This window comes from Lissotriton helveticus, chromosome 1_1 (assembly GCF_964261635.1).
Source record: "Lissotriton helveticus chromosome 1_1, aLisHel1.1, whole genome shotgun sequence".
In the NCBI taxonomy this organism is placed as follows: domain Eukaryota; kingdom Metazoa; phylum Chordata; class Amphibia; order Caudata; family Salamandridae; genus Lissotriton; species Lissotriton helveticus.
The window spans coordinates 103,482,483-103,505,243 of NC_136057.1; the positions used below are offsets into that span (position 1 = coordinate 103,482,483).

Consider the following 22,761-nt stretch of genomic DNA (forward strand, 5'->3'; position numbering starts at 1 on the left):
AAAGCAGGAAGCACGCCGACATCAACACCCTCTTCAAGAAGCCCAAAGCGGACCCCAAGGACCTCAAGAACTTCCGGACCATCTCCCTGCTCCCGTTCCTGGCAAAGGTCATCGAGAAAATCGTCAACATGCAATTGGCCCGCCACCTGGAAGACAACAACATCTTGGACCCATCCCAGTCCGGTTTCAGTTGCAACCACAGCACCGAGACAACCCTCATTGCCGCCACAGACGACATCAGGCACCAACTAGACAACGGCAAAATATCAGCCCTCATCCTCCTGGACACGCCTCCTAGAAGCCGGAATCCAAGAGAAGGCCCTGGACTGGACCACGTTCTTCCTTTCAGGCAGAACCCAGAGAGTCTGCCTCCCACCCTTCCAATCCGAAGCCACCAACATCATCTGCGGCGTCCCCCAGGGCTCATCCCTCAGCACGACACTGTTCAACGTCTACATGGACCCCTCGCACAAGTATCCCGCCATCACGATCTCAACATCATCTCCAATGCCAACGACACCCAGCTCATCCTCTCCCTTACCAAGGACCCACACACCGCCAAAACCAACCTCCATGAGGGAATGAAGGCCGTCGCAGACTGGATGAGGAGGAGCCGTCTGAAACTGAACTCAGACAAGACGGAGGTCCTCATCCTTGGACCCACCCCCTCAGCCTGGGACAACTCATGGTGACCAAACACGATGGGAACAGCACCAACACCCACCCACCATGCACGCAGCCTAGGATCCATCCTCGACTCCGCCCTCTCCATGTCCAGGCAGGTCAATACCGTCTCCTCCTCCTGCTACAACACCTTCCGCATGCTCTGCAGGATCTACAAGTGGATCCCGACCGAAACAAGAAGAACGGTGACACAGGCCCTCGTCAGCAGCAGACTGGACTACAACAACATACTCTATGCAGGAATCCCAGCCAAACACCTACAACGATTACAACGCATCCAAAACGCCTCCGCCCAACTGATCGTTAATGCCCCCCGATGCAGCCACATCACCCCCACCTGAGAAACCTACACTAGCTCCCCGTCGACAAGAGGATCACCTTCAAGCTCCTCACTCACGCACATAAAGCACTCCACAACGCCGGACCAGCCTACCTGAACAGCAAACTCAGCTTTCACACCCCCACTCGCCAGCTCGGCTCAGCCAGCCTCGCCCTCGCCGCAGTCCTCCACATCCAATGTATGAAATCCGGCGCAGATCCTTCTCCTACCTCACCGCCAAGACCTGGAACACCCTCCCTACCGACACCTAGCAATCAATCAATCAATCATAATATTTGTATAGCGCACTACTCACCCGGAAGGGTCTCAAGGCGCTTGGGGGAAGGGGTCCGCTACTGCTCGAACAGCCAGGTCTTGAGTTGTCTCCTGAAGGCGAGGTGATCCTGGGTCAGCCGAAGGTGGATGGGGAGGGAGTTCCATGTCTTGGCCGCCAGGTAGGAGAAGGATCTGCCTCCGGCGGTGGCTCTTTGGATGCGTGGTACGGCGGCGAGGGCGAAGCTGGTAGACCGTAGCTGGCGGGTGGGCGCGTAGAAGGTCAGGCGGTCGTTGAGGTACTTGGGGCCCAGGTCGTGGAGAGACTTGTGTGCATGGGTGAGGAGCCTGAACGTGATCCTCTTGTTGACAGGGAGCCAGTGCAGGTTCCTCAGGTGGCCGCATATGTGGCTGCGTCGGGGATGTCCAGGATGAGTCGGGCGGAGGCGTTCTGGATGCGTTGGAGTCTTTTCTGTAGTTTGGCTGTGGTTCCGGCGTCGAGGGTGTTTCCGTAGTCCAGTCGGCTGGTGACAAGGGCCTGGGTGACCGTCTTCCTGGTTTCGGTCGGGATCCATCGGAACATCTTGCGAAGCATGCGGAGGGTGTGAAAGCATGATGAGGAGACGGCGTTGACTTGTCTGGTCATCGAGAGGGAGGAGTCCAGGATGAAGCCCAGGTTGCGTGCGTGGCCTGTTGGCTTGGGAGCGGTGCCCAGGGCTGTGGGCCACCAGGAGTCGTCCCAGGCAGAGGGTGATGGTCCCAGGATGAGGACTTCCGTCTTGTCTGAGTTCAGTTTCAGGCGGCTGTTCTTCATCCACTCGGCGACGTCTTTCATCCCTTCGTGTAGGCTGGCTCTGGCGGTGTCGGGGTCTCTGGTGAGGGAGAGGATCAGCTGGGTGTCGTCGGCATAGGAGATGATGTTGAGGTTGTGTTGGCGTGCGATGGCAGCAAGGGGTCTCATGTAGACGTTGAAGAGGGTGGGGCTGAGTGAAGATCCTTGCGGGACGCCGCACATGACTTCGGTGGCCTCGGAGCGAAACGGGGGGAGGCGGACTCTCTGTGTTCTTCCGGCGAGGAACAAGATGATCCACTCCAGTGCCTTGTCTTGGATGCCGGCGCTGCTGAGGCGTTGGACTAGGGTGCGGTGGCAGACAGTGTCGAACGCTGCAGAGAGGTACAGGAGGATGAGTGCTGCTGTTTCTCCGTTGTCGAGCAGGGCTCGGATGTCGTCGGTGGCTGCGATGAGGGCGGTCTCGGTGCTGTGGTTGGCTCTGAACCCGGACTGCGAGGGGTCGAGGGATCCGTTCGTCTCGAGGAAGGCGGCAAGCTGTCTGTTGACGATCTTCTCGATGACTTTGGCAGGAAAAGGGAGGAGCGAGATGGGGCGGAGGTTCTTGAGGTCGGTGGGGTCCGCTGTTGGTTTCTTCAGTAGGGCGCTGAGCTCGGCATGCTTCCAGCTCTCCGGGAAGGTGGCGGTGTTGAAGGAGGTGTTGATGACGTCCCGGAGTTGGGGTGCGATGGTGAAGTCGGCCTTGTTGAAGACATGGTGGGGGCAGGGGTCGGTTGGAGATCCGGAGTGGATGGTGTTCATCGTGCGGGCTGTGTCTTCGGTTGTCACCGTGGTCCAGGTGCGAAGGGTGGCGGTGGGGTGCGTTGTTTCGACGGTTGGGTGCATGGATGGTGTGCCGAAACTGTTGTGGATGTCGGAAATCTTGCGGTGGAAGAACGAGGCGAGGGAATCGCAGAGATCTTGTGAGGGAGTGATGTCGTTGTTGCTGGTGCTGGGGTTGGAGAACTCCTTGACGATGCTGAAGAGTTCCTTGCTGTTGTGGGCGTTGTTGTCCAGTCGCTCCTTCAGTGATTTCTTCTTGGTGGTGCGGATGAGCTGGTGGTGCTTCCGGGTGGCGTGTTTGAGGGCGGTCATGTTGTCAGTGTCCTACTCTCCTTCAGAAGACTCCTCAAAACCTGGCTCTTCGAACAGTAGCAGCAACCACCCCCCTATACCCCCCCCAGCGCCTTGAGACCCTCACGGGTAAGTAGCGAGCTTTACAAGTACTCTGATTGATTGATTGATTGATTGATAAAATGTTAGCATTTAAGGCCCTTAAGTCCACTCATAGTCTAATACTCTGACCACTATCCTTGGTTGTGATGACTATGTTTGCCAACCAAGCAGAGCTCTCTGTTTCTTGAATTACACCTTGGTTGACCAATTTTTCAATTTCCAATCTTCAAGGTTCTCTCATAAGTAAAGAAATAGAATGTGTTTTGTGAACTACTAGGACAGCACCTTCTTTTAGAACAATCTTATGCATATAATTTTTTAACAATCCCATATTTTCATTAAAAACATCTGGAAATTCTTTAGGAGATTGGTTCCGACTTCTGGGGGATCAATATAAGAATGTAGTGCAGAGGAGGTGAGGCCTGTCCAGAGCTGGGGGGTGCAGAATAGGTGAGGCCTGGCCAGGGGGGTGCAGAGGAAGTGAGGCCTGTCTAGTGGGGTGCAGAGGAGGTTAGGAATGTCCAAGGGGTGCAGAGGAGGTGAGACCTGTCCAGGGAGGTATAGAGAAGGTAAGGCCTGTCCAGCATGGTTCAGAGGAGGTGATGCCAGTGCAGTGGGAGCAGAGGAGGTGAGGACTGCCCAGGGAGCTGCATTATAGGTGAGGCCTTTCCAGGGGGGTGCGGTGGAGGTGAGGCCTGTCCATTGGGTGCAGAGGAGGTGATACTTATCCTTTACTGGGTGGTGCAGATGATGTGGGGCCTGTCCAGAGGGGGTGCAGAGGAGGTGAAGCCTGTAGGAAGGGGGCGGGGTGTGCTATAGAGGTGAGGCCTGTCCAGTGGGATGCAGAGGCGAGGATGTCATTTCCAGAGGGGGGGGGGGGGGCAGAGTGAGCGAGGTCTATCCACATGGGTGCAGAGGAGTGAGGCCTGTCCAGGGGTGCAGAGGGGTAGAGGCCTGTCCAGGGGTGCAGGGGAAGTGAGGCCTGTCCAGGGGTGCAGAGGAGGAGTGAGGCCTGTCCATGGGATGTAGAGGAGGTGAGACCTGTCCAGGGGTGCAGAGGAGGAGTGAGGCCCGTCCAGGGGTGCAGAGGAGGAGTGAGGCCTGTCCAGGGGTGCAGAGGAGGTGAGGCCTGTCCAGCGGTGCAGAGGAGGTAAGGCCTGTTCAGTCCAGGGGGGGTGCAGCCTAGGTGAGACCTGTCCCGGTGGTACAGAGAGGGTGAGACCTGTGGAGAGGGGGTGAGGGGCAAAGGAGGTGAGACCTGTGGAGAGGGTGTAGGGGCAGAGGAGGTGAGACCTGTCCTGTTGGGGGGGGGGGAGGTTAGAAGAGCTGAAGCCTGTCCAGGGGGAGGCACAAAGAAGAGGAGGCCTGTCCAGCAGGTGCAGAGGAGGTGAGCACTGTCCATGGGATGTAGAGGGCGTGAGGCCTGTTTGGAGGGAAGTGTAGAGGAGGAGAGGCCTGTCCAGGGGTGCAGAAGAGGAGAGGCCTGTCCAGGGGTACAGAGGAGGTGAGGCCTGTCCAGGGGTGCAGAGGAGGCGAGGTCTGTCCAGGGGTGCAGAGGAGGAGAGGCCTGTCCAGGGGTGCAGAAGAGGAGAGGCCTGTCCAGGGGTACAGAGGAGGTGAGGCCTGTCCAGGGGTGCAGAGGAGGTGAGGCCTGTCCAGGGGTGCCGAGGAGGTGAGGCCTGTCCAGGGGAGCAAAGGAGGCGAGGCCTGTCCAGGGTTGCAAACGAGAAGAGGCCTGTCCAGGGGTGCAGAAGAGGAGAGGCCTGTCCAGGGGTACAGAGGAGGTGAGGCCTGTCCAGGGGTGCAGAGGAGGCGAGGCCTGTCCAGGGGTGCCGAGGAGGTGAGGCCTGTCCAGGGGTGCAGAGGAGGCGAGGCCTGTCCAGGGGTGCCGAGGAGGAGAGGCCTGTCCAGGGGCGCAGAGGAGGAGAGGCCTGTCCAGGGCTGCAGAGGAGGAGAGGCCTGTCCAGGGGTACAGAGGAGGGGAGGACTGTCCATGTGATGTAGAGGGGGTGAGGTCTGTTTGGAGGGCAGTGCAGAGGAGGCGATACCTGTCAGGGGGGATGTAGAGGAAGCGAGGCTTGTCCAGGGGGCTCAGAGGAGGTGAGTGAGGCCTGTCCAGAAGGGTGTTGAGGAGGTGAGGCCTGTCCTGTGTTTGGGTGGTTCAAAGGAGGTGGGGCCTCTCCAGGAGGGATGCAGTGGAGATGAGGCCTGTTCATCCAGGCGGGGTGGTCGAGAGCTGAGTTTAAGTTTATTAATTGTTTTCCTGAGAGATTTGTGGAATGAGTGTAAGTTGCTTGTAAACTGGCCAATTGAAGAGCCACAGCGTGAAGCGCCTCAAAATATTTAATTATATTACAAGAGATTAATGCAGATTTACAGACAATATTGCAAAGTGGAAGACCGGGTAAAAGAGGGTGCATCTTTTAGCGTTGCATCCAGAGGTTAGTCCTAATGTGAGGGGCTGCAGACTAACATTCTGGATGAGATTTTGTTTTACGCAAAGTACTGTAGTGACAATTTTGTTAAAAAGCAGAAAAATATATAAAAAAAAAAAATAATGAGCGCTCAGACAAAAATGTTCCAGAAGGGTGACAATATTGCAAAAGCAAAGACTGGGTAAAACAGGGTGCATCTTTTAGCGTTGCATTCCGAGGTAGTGCATATAACCAGCAAAATGTGAGGGGCGGCAGACTAACATTCTGGATGAGATTTTGTTGTAAGCAAAGTTCTGTAGTGACGATTTTATTACTAAGCAGAAGAAGATCAAAATAAAAATAATGATGACGCAGACAAAAAATTTCCAAACGGGTGACGAAATCGGTTCTCACGGATTGTATTCTCGTTTTGATTCCGGGTTTGTTGCTGGTGTGAATTTGGATATGCACGGCGTTGGTGTGCAGAGTAATGATGTTCAGTATGTGCAAGGAGGAAATGTTGTTCCTCTGAGTCAGGGCCGGACTGGAAACCCAAACCAGGCCTGACAATTTTGACGGACCTGCTCACTGCCTCTTTTGTTGCTGGGGTGGCGATATAGCAGCACCACAGCAAAACCAGCCCCCAGTAACAAATACGTTTCCCAGCACTGAAGAATCGGCCCGCACTCTTCCAGCCTCCCGGGGAAATACTCGAAGCCCGTTCCGGCCCTGCTCAGGGTGTTGGTTTTACTGACATTGGCAATTTAAATACCTCAAACACTAATAATGTGCAGAATAAGACACACTCCTTGCGATGTTTGCAGGAACCTAGGAAACTGGAACATGAATCAGATGGCCAGAATGGGATGTCACATTCAGTGGTCCCAGCCCAACTGAACTCTGTGCCGAGCATGCAGAATCAGAGGCAGATATATTGGAACATACCTTCAGTTCAGAGGGTCCCACAGCCCAGTGCAGAATAGAATGCCAAATTCTCAACAAATTCAGGATTTCAACAAAATCCTCCAGTGATTAATAAGGATTTTCCACTTCTTGCATCTACACTAGGAGTTTCTACTGGACTGAGTCAGACACAATGACGGTGAGGTGCCGGGTTTTTAGGAACCCGGTGGTGCCAGGGGGTAGCACCCGAGGACCTCTGAGTTCTCCCTTGTTCCGGACCACAGAAACACTGAGTCTTCTAGTTACCGTCAAAGATCAAGTTTTATTGGTAGCTACCAAGTAACACGTGTCCCAGAAGTACACCACACGGAGAGTAGGTTCTCGGGAGACTGTTCGTTTTTACAGAACCAGCCGTCTCCTTATATACAAAAATAATAGCTGCAAGCAAGAATTCCTGAGTTTATGATATGGCTATACACATATTTCTACAATAATACAAAGAGCGGAGTCATGTAAGCAAGCCCATATTTTAGATGTCCAGTTTGTTGATAGATTATCCAGTTAGGCCTGGAACTCCCATCAGATATCGATGAAACCTTAATAAAGAAAGGTACAACCCAGTCATAAAACTGGCCATAAACAAGGAACGTGGACAGGTGCATGTTTGCAGAAAGCATGTTCTGTATGTAGTGAATGGTTTGTGGAATGTTATGTATTGATGCTATCGTATTCGGCCACTGGGCGAGGAGCTGCCCAAACAGGTTTGGCCTAAGGCAATGGAGTCAGTTGGGACAGGTCAGGGGGAAGTCACGAAAAGGTGGACGTGTCCCTTTTGATCAAGCTCGACCTTTAATTGACTTAACATGAGGGCAAGATGCAAGATGGATGCCGTTCACAAAATGGAGTTTAAGGGATGGGGACGGAAACTACGATTTTGGGGTGTTGGCAACCCTCGATTGTGACGCAAATACATAGGAATGATGTCCTAATTATTATCGGTTCATAGATACCAAAATCGTCTTGGTGCGTTGAGGTTTTGTGACACGGGTATTGAGCCTCGATATCGGGAAAACACCAGGGTCCGGATTTTTGAGAACCACAGACCCTCCTTTTGCCCTCATATAAGGCAATAACTCATGCTAATCCGAGTCCAAATCGGTATGAAGAAATTCGTGGAGATGTTGCTGTAGCATCATTCTGTTACTCAGCTCGTCCTGTGACACAGGCTTCCGTACACACGAGGTAGCACAGAGGCCACATAGTGCAGGAGCACACTGTATACATAGGCAAAACATGAACAGAAGTGCTAAGGTCATCCCAATGAAGATCAAAATTCTCCATCCCCAGGCAGTGATCAGCTCCCAGAACCACCCCAGCAGGGACCAGTCCCCTTTCTCAACGTGAAGGGAACCAGATATTTCGTGTAGTTTGGAGATGGCCTGGTATACTGTTGGTGCGTTATCAGGGATGAATATGCAACAACTGGATTGGATGACTCTACACACACCACCACGATCGGCGAGTATGATGTCTAAGGCAATTCGGTTCTGAAGGGTCATAAGTCGATCCGACTGAAGCTCGGTTGTCAAATTGCCAAGTGCTCCGGCCGTCGTAGTCACGGCGGATTCAACTATCCTCGCTAACTGTCGAATATTTCTGCTGTTCACCATAGGCCCCCAAAATGGCAGAAAACCCTTTGCGAAGTCAGCGAATTCCTGACCCGCGGTGTCGTCTTTACTCACGACACCCCTAGCTGTCCTTGTCCGATGGTAATCTGCTCTGGCCGTGTAGGTGGGAGGCAGCAGAAATGAGATAAAACATGTACCTGAGAAATCAGGGGGCAACCACGTGTAGGCTTGGTCGTGGCAAACGAAATACGTGCCTTTGGCTGCCAAAAGTATAGGGGAAGTTCGGGAAGCAAATACATATGTTTCCGTGCAAATGCTCTTTCCTAACTGTGCTGTGGGGTCCCTACCAATACCCTGTAAGCATAAGTGACCTCGGTGGGGCACTATCCAAACTGGGCGGGATTTCTTCGCTGCCTGGCTCTTGACCAGGTAAACCCCATGTTTAGTCACGTTCCAACGGGTGTAGGGACTGAGTTCATCTTTGGGCATGGTCAGATATGTGTCGATATCCCTACTCATATTTCTTATCCCTGCAATTAGTGCCTTGTTATTGGAATCGCTCGTAGTGGAACGGGTCGGGTATGGTTCTAGGGCGAATAGGAACATGGTCTGGAAAGCCCACAGAGAACCATAGTAGCTGAATGGCAAAATGAAGTATGGGATCCCCTTATCGGTTGTGTGTGGCATAAGTCCGCATATCCAACAGTTTGATATGTTTATTACGGACTGGTGTTGGTGTAGGAGCTGAATGAAAGAATAGTTTACAAATTCGAGCCTTCGGGCAGACTCGTGTTCAGGTAGAGGGTGAAAGTAGTGTGGAGAAATAGTGGGAGGAGATGGTGGCTGGGTGTCATTCGAAAAGGTAACTTTAAATACGAATAGAGTATAACCAGTAAGAAACACAAGTATGCTACATAACATTAAAACACATAGTATCAGGAATCTTCTTTTGGACAGTATTGTGCATAACTGTTTTCCGAAGTTCGTGAGTCTGATAGGTCTCTCTATCCTTGGAAACTCCATCCTCTAGTTGCTGCCCGCGGTGGTTGATTGATTCTCCCAGGGAGCGCGCTCTGCTCAGTCCGGGGTAACTCCCGTGGACCAATCAGAACCGTGGACCTAGAAGTTCCCAGTTGCACTCCCCAGACTTCAACCGCGACCCTAGCAGCAGAACCGGATGGCGGTTCGAAAAATCAAAAATGAGCTAGTTCCCCTGGGACGAGAGAGCTGAAAAATCAAAAAATAGTTCTTAGGGGAAAAGGGAAATCACATTAGGTCAATCGTTTATTAGTCTCTTTGTTTAGACCGCAGGTCGTACCGTTGTTTCCCAGGTATGGTGTGGTCTTCAAACAGCGTCTCAGGTTCGGTAGTGTCCAATTGCATAGACGGCGACACAAGTCCTTGTAAAATATGATCACTCTCCTTTTCGGTACTAGTTTCTTTCAAACGTGCATCGCTGAAAGGGATGAAGCGAGGTACGGATTCGGTCTCGGAGTCGGTAAGTCCTTTGTTGACCCACCGGTCGTATGGAAGGGGTAGAGGGACCCGTTTGCAGTGGGTCCCATGTACCCAGTTCTTCTTTCCTTCCACCCGAACAGCAGATCTCGTTGAAAGCAGCACTAGGTGCGGTCCGGTCCACCTCGGCTGTCCGTTGTTGGTGCGCTGGAAATTCCGCACCAAAATCCACGAACCGGGCTCGATGAGGTGACCTGGATCGTCAGAGGCTGGTGGAGAGGAACTGTGAACCTGTTGGTGTAAAACACGCAATTTAGTTGTCAATTCGCACAAATAGTCAAGTAGTACGGGGTGTTCTATCTCACTTAGTTTCTTGGGTCTTGGCACGCCCCAGACGTTGGCTGGGCGGCCAAACACGATCTCATGGGGGCTAAGTCCTAATCTGGAGTGGACAGTCATCCTGGTTGACAAAAGCGCTAGAGGCAGGGCGTCAGGCCATTTAAGACCTGTACTGGCTTGGATCTTGGCTAGTTTGAGTTTTAGAGTGCCATTGTAGCACTCTACTAATCCAGCTGATTGGGGGTGATTTGCAGCGTGGAATTTTTGGTGGATGTCTAAACACTCACACACTCTCTTCATCACGCATCCTACGAATTCACTTCCGTTATCACTCCAGACAATTCTAGGCATACCGAACCTCGGAAAGAACTCTTTGACGAGTGCTTTGGCATTTGATAAAGCGGTATTGTCCTTAAGGGGGTACGCTTCCACCCACCTTGAAAAGGCGCAGACAACAACGAGCACATACTTTAGGTTGTTGCACCTCTCCATGTGGATGAAGTCGAGCTGTAAAACCTCGAACGGGTACGTAGGAGGCGCAAAATGACCAGCTGGAGTTGGGGTTCCCCTACCGGGATTGTACTTCAAACACACCATACACTTTTTAACCACATTCTTTGCATATTTTGGGATATTGCTATTCTGCCATACTGGGGCCAATAGTTTACATATTCCTTTTGAACTGATGTGCGCAATTCCGTGAGCCATCGTTACTACTGCAAGTACGTATGCATTAGGTAATAGCCATCGCTGGTGTTCTGATAGTTCGACCCAACAACCATTTGCATCCAATCTACCTGTGCTTTCTCTCCATTCATTCACCTCGTTCTCAGTGGCCTCGGCTTGTATCGATTTTACGCTTTCAATGGTGTCCTCACACATTCCCACATCAGCAGTCCATCTAGCGGGACCCATAACATACATCCGACTCATTGTGTTCCTTGCAGTTTCTTTCGCAACCTCATCTGCCAATGCATTTCCGCGGCCAACATCATCCTGAATCTTTTTGTGTGCACTGCATTTTATAATGGCGACTTGTAGGGGCAAGGTGAGTGACTCAAGGAGCTCATTAACTAGCTGGCCATGTTGTATCTTTGCACCATGGGACGTAAGGAACCCACGTTCACGCCACAATCTCCCAAAACTGTGAGCCACACCAAAGGCATATTGGCTGTCAGTGTACACATTCACTCGCTTTCCTTTCGCCAACACACATGCTCTAGTAAGCGCAATCAGCTCTGCAGCTTGTGCAGAATTGTGGGAAATGCGTGCAGTCTCTACAATGGTGTGTAATGTCGTTACGGCGTATGCTGTGGTCGTATCACCATTCGGCAACTTGAAACATGAACCATCAACCCATAAAGTATCATTGCATTCGGGAAGGGGAGTGTCCTGTAAGTCTACTCTCCCTTTTGTCTCTTCTTCTGTCCTGAAACAGCAGTCATGTTTGTCAATCTTGTCTGTCTCTGTCGGGATGGGTAATAACGTAGCGGGGTTGAGTGTATCTCACCTCTTTATGTGGATGTGACTTGCTAGCAGGGTAAGTTCGTAACTGGATAGTCGAGCGCTAGTAGGATGTTGTGTCTTGGTCCTATTTAGCAAAATGTCAACTGCATGCGGAACCATAACGATCAGAGTGTTATTCATGACTAATCCAGCAGACTGTCGAATGCAGACAGCTGCTGCGGCGGTTGCTCTTAGACAACTTGGCAGTGCCTTAGCCACTGGATCCAGAGTTGCCGAAAAATACGCGCATGGGCGCTGTTTGTCCCCAAAGTGTTGCGTTAAGACTGATAATGCACAACCTTCCTTTTCGTGGACATACAATGTAAAAGGCTTACTGTAGTTGGGGTTTCCCAACACAGGGGCCGAACACAATGCATCACGCAACTCGTGGAAACTCGTCTGACAATCCTCAGACCAAGGCATAGGATTAGGCGTGTCTTTGCGGAGTAGTGCCAGCAAGGGCTTGGCTAGTAGTGAGAAATTCGGTATCCATTGTCTTCAGTACGATGTAATGCCCAAGAAGGCTCGAACTTCTCTCTGTGTCCTTGGGGCATTTAGTTCTGTAATTGCCTGTTTTCTTTCTGGTGTCAGTCTCCTTCCCTCCTTCGATAAGATGTGACCTAGGTAGGTTACTTCTTGTCGACAAAATTGCAGCTTTGAAAGGGAGACTTTGTGCTTCATGTCACATAAGTGACGCAATAATAACAACGTGGCTTGTTTGCAAATCTCATCAGTGTCTGCGGCGATCAGTAGATCGTCTACGTACTGGATCAAAGTTGACCCATCTGGCAGCACAATTGTGTCTAGTTGTGTTTTCAGTGCCTGACTGAATATAGATGGGCTTTCGCAGTAGCCTTGAGGAGCGCATTTGAAGCGGAAGCTTCGTCCTCCTAAATTGAAGCCGAAAAGGTCTCTACTCTCTTCGGCGATCGGGATGCTGAAGAAAGCGTTCTTCAGGTCAATCACCGAGAATCAGCCTGCTGAAGCTGGAACCATTGTCAATAAAGCAGTAATGTCGGGGACAACTGGAAACTGTGGGATAACTACCTTATTTACCTCTCTGAGGTCAATCACAAACCTATACACAGGGGGCTGTGAAGGATCAGTACGTTTTAAGACCGGTAAAACTGGACTGTTACAAACGTTACCTGTTGTTTCTTCGATAACATCTTTATCGATCAAATCATAAACGATCGTTAACAACGCCTTCTCGCATTCGTTAGATATTTTGTATTGGGGAATACGTGGCAATCCGACGTTGGCTTTCAAAGTTATGACATACAGTGTTATCTCCAAACGACCTACGTCATTGGAACCATTAGCCCAAAGGATATCAGGAAGTGATGACAATTCGGTTGGAATACCTTCTTTCGACAAATACATTGGAGAAATGACTTTTTTCCCTAAGGTAAGTTGTACTCCCGAGGGAGAACAGTACAAAGTCGCATACAACCTTTTTAGCAAATCCAATCCTAACAAATTTTCACCGCAACCTGTTGTAAGAATGAGGGGTGCTTCCAATTCACAGGGGCCAACAGAAAGGGATATAGGACTAGAGATCGGGTTTCTAACAGGGGCGCCAGAGAAGCCTACTGCGACATTAATTTCGCCAGACAAAGGTGCGCCAGGAAGTTTTGAGTGCATAATAGAACTTTTTGTAGCACCAGTATCCAGCAGAAATCGCTCTGACACTCCTGAGGTAATTACCTCGACATAAGGTCCATCCTGGTCTACTGGAACTGAAACAACTCCCTCTCTTTGTCCATGGCTGTCCTAGCGATCGTTACCCTCATTGTCGTGTTCGGTGTAATAGTCGTCAGCATAGTACTGAGCTGACCTAGACGATGCGTTATTCTGTTGGTCAAAGCTATTCATGGAATTCTGAGGCGGAAAAGAAACTGTGTTCTGGGAGAAATTTCCACGGCCCCTACCTCTGGGGGCATGTTGAACACCTCTCCCTCTTACACCTGAAACACCGTTTAAGCGTCGCGCAAGAGCCGGACAATTACTCCTAAAATTACCCTCTTCTTTGCAATACGCACATTGATTCGGGCCATACGGAACACGCTGGTGGGAAGACTCGTTTCCTTGCGCGTCTCTCGAATACTGCTTATTCTGTTGATAATTGGGCTGGCTAGCCATACGAGGCGGATAGGCCTGTTGGAGAAGAACTTTAGTTTTTAAATCTTTCGTCTTTTTGTCTGCCTTGTCTAGCTCGTCTTTGTGCCTGTTTTCGTAGTACTGAGCTGTTGCTAAAATCTGCGCTGACGTAGAGACTGCCCAAGCACTCTCTGAATCTTTTAGTTTAGCACACAGTTCGGGAAGCAGATTGTGTACAAATTTGTCTACAAACAATCTTTGGCCACCCTCGGTAGCCATATCCTGACCACTATGGTCAGTGAAAGTTTCCTCAAATCTCGTGAAAAAGTCAGACACATTCTCGTCTTTCTTCTGCTTGCACGCGGATAGCTTGTCCCAGTTTACGCGTACTTCAGGCATAATTGTCTTCATGTACGCAATAATTCTACCGGGAAGTTCAGCTATCAACGGCTCAGGCTTGAAACCACCGACTTGTCTAGCATCTGTAGTCGCAATGTTCGCCCACGAGTCACCTAATTCTTGGTCATGATCTGTATGACGTATCTTACTCCATAAAGGATGTGGAACAACGTTCCCAAACAACATGTCTATATCCGCTAAATTCATTATACATGAGCTGGCAGTTTGGGACAACTCCTTATAATACCCAGTCGGGTTTTTACGGGGATCGGGTAGTGTCTGCTTGAGTGCTAAAACTTCGGATCTTTTCCAGGGGACATGTACCCATATACGCTGGAAATGAGGCAGAACCGGTGGAACTGCAGTTGCGTCACCTTCCCTCCAGACCGGAGGAACCTCTCTCATGGGTTACTGTCTCGCTCTTTTCCTGCTGGATGTACTACTGTCAGAGGATGACCCAGAATTACCACCCGTACTTCTATGTGATAATAATATCTCAACTGCTTTTTCAACGTCGGGACCAACTATCATACCCTCGCCAAATTTAAATCGTACACTACACAACTCTTGCTCGTTGGTCTTCTGACCATTATCTACCAAATCCTCACACAGGAAAACACACATCTGCTCAAAGACGTATCTTTGCGTTGGTTCATCCCATTGACGGAAAACGTTCATGACAGACTCTACATCATATCTTGCTGTGTCCATAGCCCAATTTCGTGCTAACTTATTCAATGATTCCCTTTCCTGATAATCGGGCATTTGGCTTCGTAATTGTCTTCGTTCCGTGTTAGGGGTCATTTTAGGCGACCGAAAAAGTGGTGAAGGAAAGTTAGTAACAATGCTGGCCATTTTATGCCAGACGGAAGGTGAAAGTGGGGGAATAACTGGCGGTAGAACAGAGTCACGCAAAGTAGAAACAGAAATGTTCGTAGAACGAGTATCAGAGAGACTAGAAGGTGTGCTAGGCGAAATTTTAGAAGGAACAGTAGGAGAAGTAGATGTGATCGGCGAGCCTTGAGGAGGCTGCGCCAGAGAAACAGGAGCCAGCTGAAGAGTAGCCGGTGAGTGCGGTAAAGGAGCCTGTATAACAGCTACCAGAGGTGCAACTAAAGGTTGCGGGGGTGCTGTGGCATTTTGTGCATAGGGTGGTGGCGAACTTAGCAAATGAGCCATTAATGTATCTTTTTCACGCTCTTTTACTGTCTCTCGCTGAAGAGATGGCAAAACGGGATAGCATTTATCTATTGCCATTTTACGTTGCCTGTGCAACTGCTCACTTATTCGATCCTCTTCGTTGTCTTTAAATTTTATCGTGGCTTGCATTACTGAAATACCTCTTTCCCTCTTATTCTTCTTTTCTAATTTAATTTCCTTCTGTTTGGCCTCTTTACGCCATAAGCGGAAAGAGTCAAACATCACCGGTCGGGCTTTCTTCTTGAATAGTTTGACCTCTAGGTTATCTAAAACTTCTGAGTCGAAACTACCATATTGGGGCCATTTTAAAACACCATCCTTGCAGGTGTATTTTATCCATACTTCGTTATATGTTATAGGACCTACGCCGTGCTTTACATAGAGCTCATACGTTGGAGTTCCAATTGGAGGAACCGGACAAGATTCCTCTAATCGGGAGTCCTTACTACAACCAAGACAAAACAAGTTTCCAAGTCTGCTAAAACCAGGCATCTTCGCTCACTAGTCTAGCTTCAAACTTCAAAGGATTATCTGTTACGATATATCTCGTGAATACACGAGTCCTTCGGCTTTGGGGCTTGCAAGTACCAAATCAAAGCGTATCTCAAGGATACCAAAAACTAAGGACAAACTAAGGACTGGGAGACGCTCCACTTATACTTAACTGAAGTATTTGAAGATCTGTGACGTCGCTAGAAGACTCGTCTATCGTTTCGCTCTACCAAGGATCACTGGGTCCAAAACAAGGCGATAGTCAGGGCAGCAGTCCTTCGTAGCCGTCGGGACGTGGGGAACCTCGCAGCAAAGACCTTCGGAACCACGTCGACATACAGGGGTCGCTGAAGTGGCTGGCCGTCCTCCGGAATTTTCACACGAAGCTCCTCACGAACATCTGGCTTGGACCGTCACCGCTTGATATCGCCCCGAGTTGGGCGCCAACTGAGGTGCCGGGTTTTTAGGAACCCGGTGGTGCCAGGGGGTAGCACCCGAGGACCTCTGAGTTCTCCCTTGTTCCGGACCACAGAAACACTGAGTCTTCTAGTTACCGTCAAAGATCAAGTTTTATTGGTAGCTACCAAGTAACACGTGTCCCAGAAGTACACCACACGGAGAGTAGGTTCTCGGGAGACTGTTCGTTTTTACAGAACCAGCCGTCTCCTTATATACAAAAATAATAGCTGCAAGCAAGAATTCCTGAGTTTATGATATGGCTATACACATATTTCTACAATAATACAAAGAGCGGAGTCATGTAAGCAAGCCCATATTTTAGATGTCCAGTTTGTTGATAGATTACCCAGTTAGGCCTGGAACTCCCATCAGATATCGATGAAACCTTAATAAAGAAAGGTACAACCCAGTCATAAAACTGGCCATAAACAAGGAACGTGGACAGGTGCATGTTTGCAGAAAGCATGGTCTGTATGTAGTGAATGGTTTGTGGAATGTTATGTATTGATGCTATCGTATTCGGCCACTGGGCGAGGAGCTGCCCAAACAGGTTTGGCCTAAGGCAATGGAGTCAGTTGGGACAGGTCAGGGGGAAGTCACGAAAAGGTGGACATGTCCCTTTTGATCAAGCTCGACCTTTAATTGACTTAACATGAGGGCAAGATGCAAGATGGATGCCGTTCACAAAATGGAGTTTAAGGGATGGGGACGGAAACTACGATTTTGGGGTGTTGGCAACCCTCGATTGTGACGCAAATACATAGGAATGATGTCCTAATTATTATCGGTTCATAGATACCAAAATCGTCTTGGTGCGTTGAGGTTTTGTGACACGGGTATTGGGCCTCGATATCGGGAAAACACCAGGGTCCGGATTTTTGAGAACCACAACGGTGCCTGAGACGGGAGAAGGGTTGCATGCTTGGTGCAGTCCTAGAGGTCACCCAGAGTGACCCTTTTGTAGAAGAAGACGTAAATGGGAATTCAGCATCACTTTTAATCAATAAATGTGCCTCCCGTTCCACAGTCAGACTGACGGGAGCGCCCAACCCCCCCTCTTGGGAAAGGAGTCCAAGTTGTAGGCATTTCTAATAAACAACTAATAAGCTGTCAGCAAATGTTCCAGTACAAATTGGGTCAATGATGAAAGGCCAGAAACGTATACGTATCCAGTTATTATGTTAGGGAATTACCTTGTAAAATGACTTGTGGAGTTTTGGGGAAGAGTCACAATTAATTATTCATTTTGTAGGTGTGATTTATTAAATTACATTTTTTTGTGCCATGTTTTCATGAACATTCATCGATTGCTGTCACTTTTACCTCATCGTGAACCATGTCAATAATGTGTTCTCTCTGTCTAAAAACTTAAGAACTTTTCCTTGATTCCTCACTGAGCAGATTCTATTTGGTATTATTAAAAAAATGTTCTTATATCTTAGCACCCATTTGTTGTGGTGGTCTGTCTATTGACTTTACAGCTAGAGTTATTTCTGAGTCTGGCTTTTCATATACTTTAGAGGTTACCTTTATGTGATCCTCCTGCAAATATTATGATAATTATTTCTCTGACTGAGTAACCATGTTTATGCCTTCAGTAATTATTTGATACCTTTAATATAGCTTTGATGCTTGTTGTAGCTCCAAAGGCAAGGGCCTTTACCAAGGGAGTGGTCCTTTAAGGGGCTGTACTGCCTGCTACAGCTGACTATAAGGTCATTAAACTGTTTGCCCCATGAGGGCAGAATGTGTTAATCAATAAAACAACGGTGTCCCAGAGACCGAGGGGGTTGAAACACCTCCGGTACTCTGAAACCTTTGTTTCAAAGCTGTTGCTGTGAAACTTGAACAGTTAACAGCCGCATGCGGGACCATGGTGGCTAATTGTGGAACATTCACAGCAATAGCTGTTAAAGGAGGCTGAAGTCAGACTCTGGTTCTCCCTGGGCTCGGTTGTTTTGTAAATCCAGGACGGTTATTTGTAAAATGTGATGAAGTGTGATTGTCGTCTGATGCAAAATTATTTCTTTACTTCCTTTCAGGGTATTCTAGGATGACAGGCAGTGCAGCGTGGCTGCCACCCTTGGGGGAACAAAAAAAATAATTGTCAGGTAAGGATTCCTATAACTCTCTGTTTCCCTTTCCTCTGTTTCTTCTTTCTCGCTTCCCTTTCTTGATCTCTGTTTTTTTTGTATCTTTACTTCAACTTTTGACTCTCTCTGTGCACTATTCTTGTTGTTATCAAACTTCTGATAATAATATGATGGAGCCACATTCCACTCTTGGAACATGTTGGGGGGTGCAGTGCAGGCCCAGTTCCTTTTTAGGTCAGTTTTGCCCAGCAGTTCCTTAACTATTATCACATTTGTCTCCTCCTCTACACCACGTGATGGTGGTTCACCCTGATTAGAGTTGCCACGCTGTTGCGCTGCTACTGCGTTTAAAAAGTGACCATGATATAAAAATTTTATTGATTCATTGTGTGCGTTCTAATGGGGGAATGTTTTAAAAACTATTATAATTGCTTACTTGTGTGGGGTTACTGCATTCTTTCCAATCACGTTTCTGTTTTTTTCTTCATCTCGGGGAGGGGGTGGGGGGCTTGTGGGGGTCTTTTTTTCCTTCCCCGGTCTGGTATTGCTGATAGACGTCAGTTCATTCAGGTTTATGTTTCGAGGGTTCCTTTTCAAGTGTCTGTTTTTTTTTTATTTTAAACCTTTTTTGAGGACAGCGATTCAGCGATGAGCAAAGTGATGCAGTGATGGTCTGTCCAATCACATGGAATGATAGATTCAAGTTGAATGGAATTACCTTTAGAGATAATTAGATCCAATGTCGCTTCCAGGTTCTGATAGGACTTTCGCATACTTGGATCAAGTTTAGGTCAGCTAGGAAGGTTTTTAGGCTAATCACTGATTGGTCATGTGGGTCATTCCAGTAGAGGTTGAAGTCACCAAGGAAGATTTGGGCGCAGTATACACGGAGTTGGTTGCGATGATTTCCATAATTTGTTCAATGGATGGGAGCTTATCTCCTGGAGGGTGGGAAAACGCTTGCAGTTTGTATCGAGGCCTATCTTTACTCAGGATATCGATGCCTAGATATTCACACGAGATGAGAGTAACGTTTTGTGCTTGCTTCACACCGAGATTATTGCAGTGAGTACAGGGGTTACATCCACCAGGTCTGTTTGGTCTATCTAATCTGATGATGTCCTAGCTGGGCGGTGCTATTGAGCGTTGGAGTGAAGGAGTCATTTAGTCAAGTTTCAGTCAGGACTATGAGGTCAAGATCATTGGTAAGGAAAAGGTCAGCAATATCCACTGCATGTTTAGATGCTGATCTGCAATTGAGTAGCGTACGTTTCGGATGGGGTATGGCGACAGCGGAGGCAGCCTCAGTGATGGGAATGTGCTTGAAGTTGGAATTGTTACCTGCTCTGGGATTGGGCCTAGGATCTCTATGTGGATTCGACTGAAAGAGAAGTGATTAAATATTGTTGTCCGATTGAGAATCTTTTATCCTGATGGGTCGGTGGAGGCTTTGGGGTAGGAAATAGTCTTCCAGGTCAAATGAGGAGATGTTGCGATTGCTGAGATCCCATTGGATGTGCGGGGTGACATCCGTCTAACGTGATTGTTATTGGATTGCTAAAGGGAGTGTCTATTCTTACCCATCGGCCTGGTGGGAAACCAACAATTAGCGAGCTCTGAGGTGAGGGATATTAGGCTTTAAACCTCAGCCATAATTTGATGAAGCTCCTGAGATATCTCAGTGAGTTTGGAGTCTTTAGTAATGTGGGAACAGGAGCTCGTGATGTGTGCCAGGAGGCCAGGTGAGACTGCTCCGGTTTATGGTGTTAGGGAGAAAGTGAGTTGGGAGAACCAGGGGAGGGGGGAATAGAGATAGAGTCATGATTGAGGAGTGGGGTTCGGGGACTCAAAAACAGATTGATGAGGACATAGGCGCCATGTTATTGGTCATGTTAGCGGGTTCCGAAATAGCAAGTGTCAGGGTTCTTCCAGAAAGAGTGTCACAAATGCATCAGTGCTGACAGTGGGGCTTAGCACTTTCACCCATTCTTTTTAATCTACTCATGGAGCCCCTGGCAAACGCATTTAACTCAGTGAACATTCTATATCACCTGTATGCTGACGACACCCAACTGTATATGAAAATCTCATCACAAAGACTTCCTCTCCATCAACTCTATTCCACGGAATACTCAAAGTTGGCTCACTGGTAACCACCTCATGCTTAACCCCAAAAAACAGAATTCCTCCTCATCTACCCACCCAATCACACACCCAAGATAAACTTATGGTTGAAACATCTAACTTCCTTTGACACTGCTCCGCACATCATTGACTCCGCAAAATCCCTGGGAGTCACCACAGACAAACACCTGCACATGCAGGCACAAATCACTAATGCCACCAAGGGAGCTAATCACCAGATGAGTATACTAAGGAAACTTAAACCCTTCCTCCCGCAGACCGACTTAAAAATGGCAGTACAAGCCCTAGTGCTATCAAGATTAGACTATGGAAGCGCCACTCTATGCGGTCTCGCCAAATACTGGCCGGCCCCGCTGAGGGCATCGCTTAACGCTGCTGCCAAACTGTTATCAGGAACTAAAAGAAATAACTACATCTCTCCAATCTTGAAAGTTCTGAACTGGCTGCCCTACGAGGCAAGAATACACCTAAAGATCGCTAGCATGACCCATAAAGACCTGCATAGTTTTACCCCCAGTTACTTAGCTCTAAAGCTAGAGCGATCGGGAGGATGCAGACAATTGCGAAATGCGAGTCCACTACTACTGAAACCACAATCCTTCCATAAAAAGAGAAATGGTTGCAGAGCATTCTCAGGCATTGCATCAAAAATGTGGATCTTCCTGCTTCCAGTGGTACATGGAATCTCTTCCTTTACCTCCTTCAAAAAAGAAGTAAAATTGCTTCTAATGAAGAAATTCACATCCTAAGACTTTAATTCTATTGTAACCTCTAGCCACCTGTGCGACCATGTATTATTGCCTACATCTTTTGTATTGAAGGTGAATACCGAATGTATGTTTACTACTCCAACCACCTAATGTTTAATAAGTGTGTATTGTGAAGTGTTCTGATTCCCTCGTGGATCATTCTTTGTTGACCACTAGTCACCTATGCTATCCATATACTACTATCTACCTCTTTTGTACTGAATGGCGAATACCGAATGCATGTATACTACCGCAACCATCTAATTTTTAATAACTATATTGTAAAGCGTTCTGATACCCTCTTGGGTCCTGTTCACGCTATCTAAAACTTTATAAAAAATAAATAAAATAAATGTTCAGAGGTAAGGGGCAGAGATGAGGTGAAGGTGTTAGTATCGAGTCAGGGTATTTCAGTGGTCGCTGCTCTAGGGGTGTGATGAGGGCTCAGGCTATTATGGCGAAAAATGTTGGTTGAAACAAGTTGCAAGGGTAATGGTAAATGAATGCTGCTGGGTAATCTGACGAAGGTGGATAGGGAGGAGGGAAAAGGGGTGAAGCAATAAAAGTAGTGGGGAGAGGGTAGGATGCAGAACAAGGTACCCATGGGATGACTAAAGAGCTAGGATGAGCTTGGGTCATGGAGGAGACTTATTCATAACAGAGAGTTTGATGAATGAGGAAAATGTCATCAAGTAATTCTAGGCTGCGTTCAGATGCTTGGATGAGGATAATCCCATTATTATAAAGGGAGATGGTTGCTAAACGTGGCCAAGTCCTGTTTATATGCGTTTGACAGTGGGATGGATGACCCGGAGTACAACCTAGGGGGCACCAGAGTCTTATGGAAGGCTGATACCTTTAAATACCTGGGAATCCAGATCTATTGCCAACCGGCTGACCTGTTCGACGGGAACCTGGGACCAGCGGTGACTGCGCTTAAGTCCCAGATAACCTTTTGGTCCACGCTCCCGCTGACTATTACCGGTAGGGTGGCGTTGGCCAAAATGATCATGCTTCCTAGGCTTCTATACTACTTCGTTAATCTGCCCCTGTTCATCCCGAGCCCTTTTTTCTCAAAACTCAATGTGGTTCTCCGAGACTTCATCTGGGGCACATCCCGGCATTGGCTAGCGCTGCCGAAACTGTTCCTGCCCACAGATAGGGGGGGGTTGGCTGCCCCTTGCTTTGAGCACTACTACCTTGCCGCGCAGCTGCAGTGGATTGCCCGCTGGCTGGCGGACAAGGGAAGGGAAGACACTGCCATGGCTGAGCCACCATATTCCCTGGGCCGTGTCACCGCACTCTTTCACCCACTGGCGCCGCCTGAGAAGCCCACTCCACCGTTGCTGGCGGTTGCATACAAATGCTTTCGTAGAGCCCTATTCCTCACCCGTAAGGTGTTCCCATATGCGCCTGCTACACCCCTGGCGGGCTCCCCAGGGAGCGGGGGGGCCATCGCTCACCCTCTACTAGATCAGTGGGGAGAGGCAGATCTCCAGACACTGGGGGACTTATATCGGGACGGAGAGCTGGTGGCCTACGAAACGTTGATAACCGAAAACGGGCTACCGCCCGGGGGATTCCTGCTGCACCGCTCG

The 22,761-nt window shown here is 48.8% G+C and overlaps 1 long non-coding RNA gene across 1 annotated transcript in view; it reads left to right on the top strand.

Moving 5' to 3' along the window:
• The window catches only part of LOC144767957 (uncharacterized), an 80,601-nt gene extending 62,314 nt beyond the window's left edge, over positions 1–18,287 (top strand). The window contains exon 3 of the long non-coding RNA XR_013598400.1: positions 18,219–18,287. This is a non-coding gene — a long non-coding RNA (uncharacterized LOC144767957). The remainder of the gene's footprint in view (positions 1–18,218) is intronic.
• Positions 18,288–22,761: the final 4,474 nt, after the last annotated feature.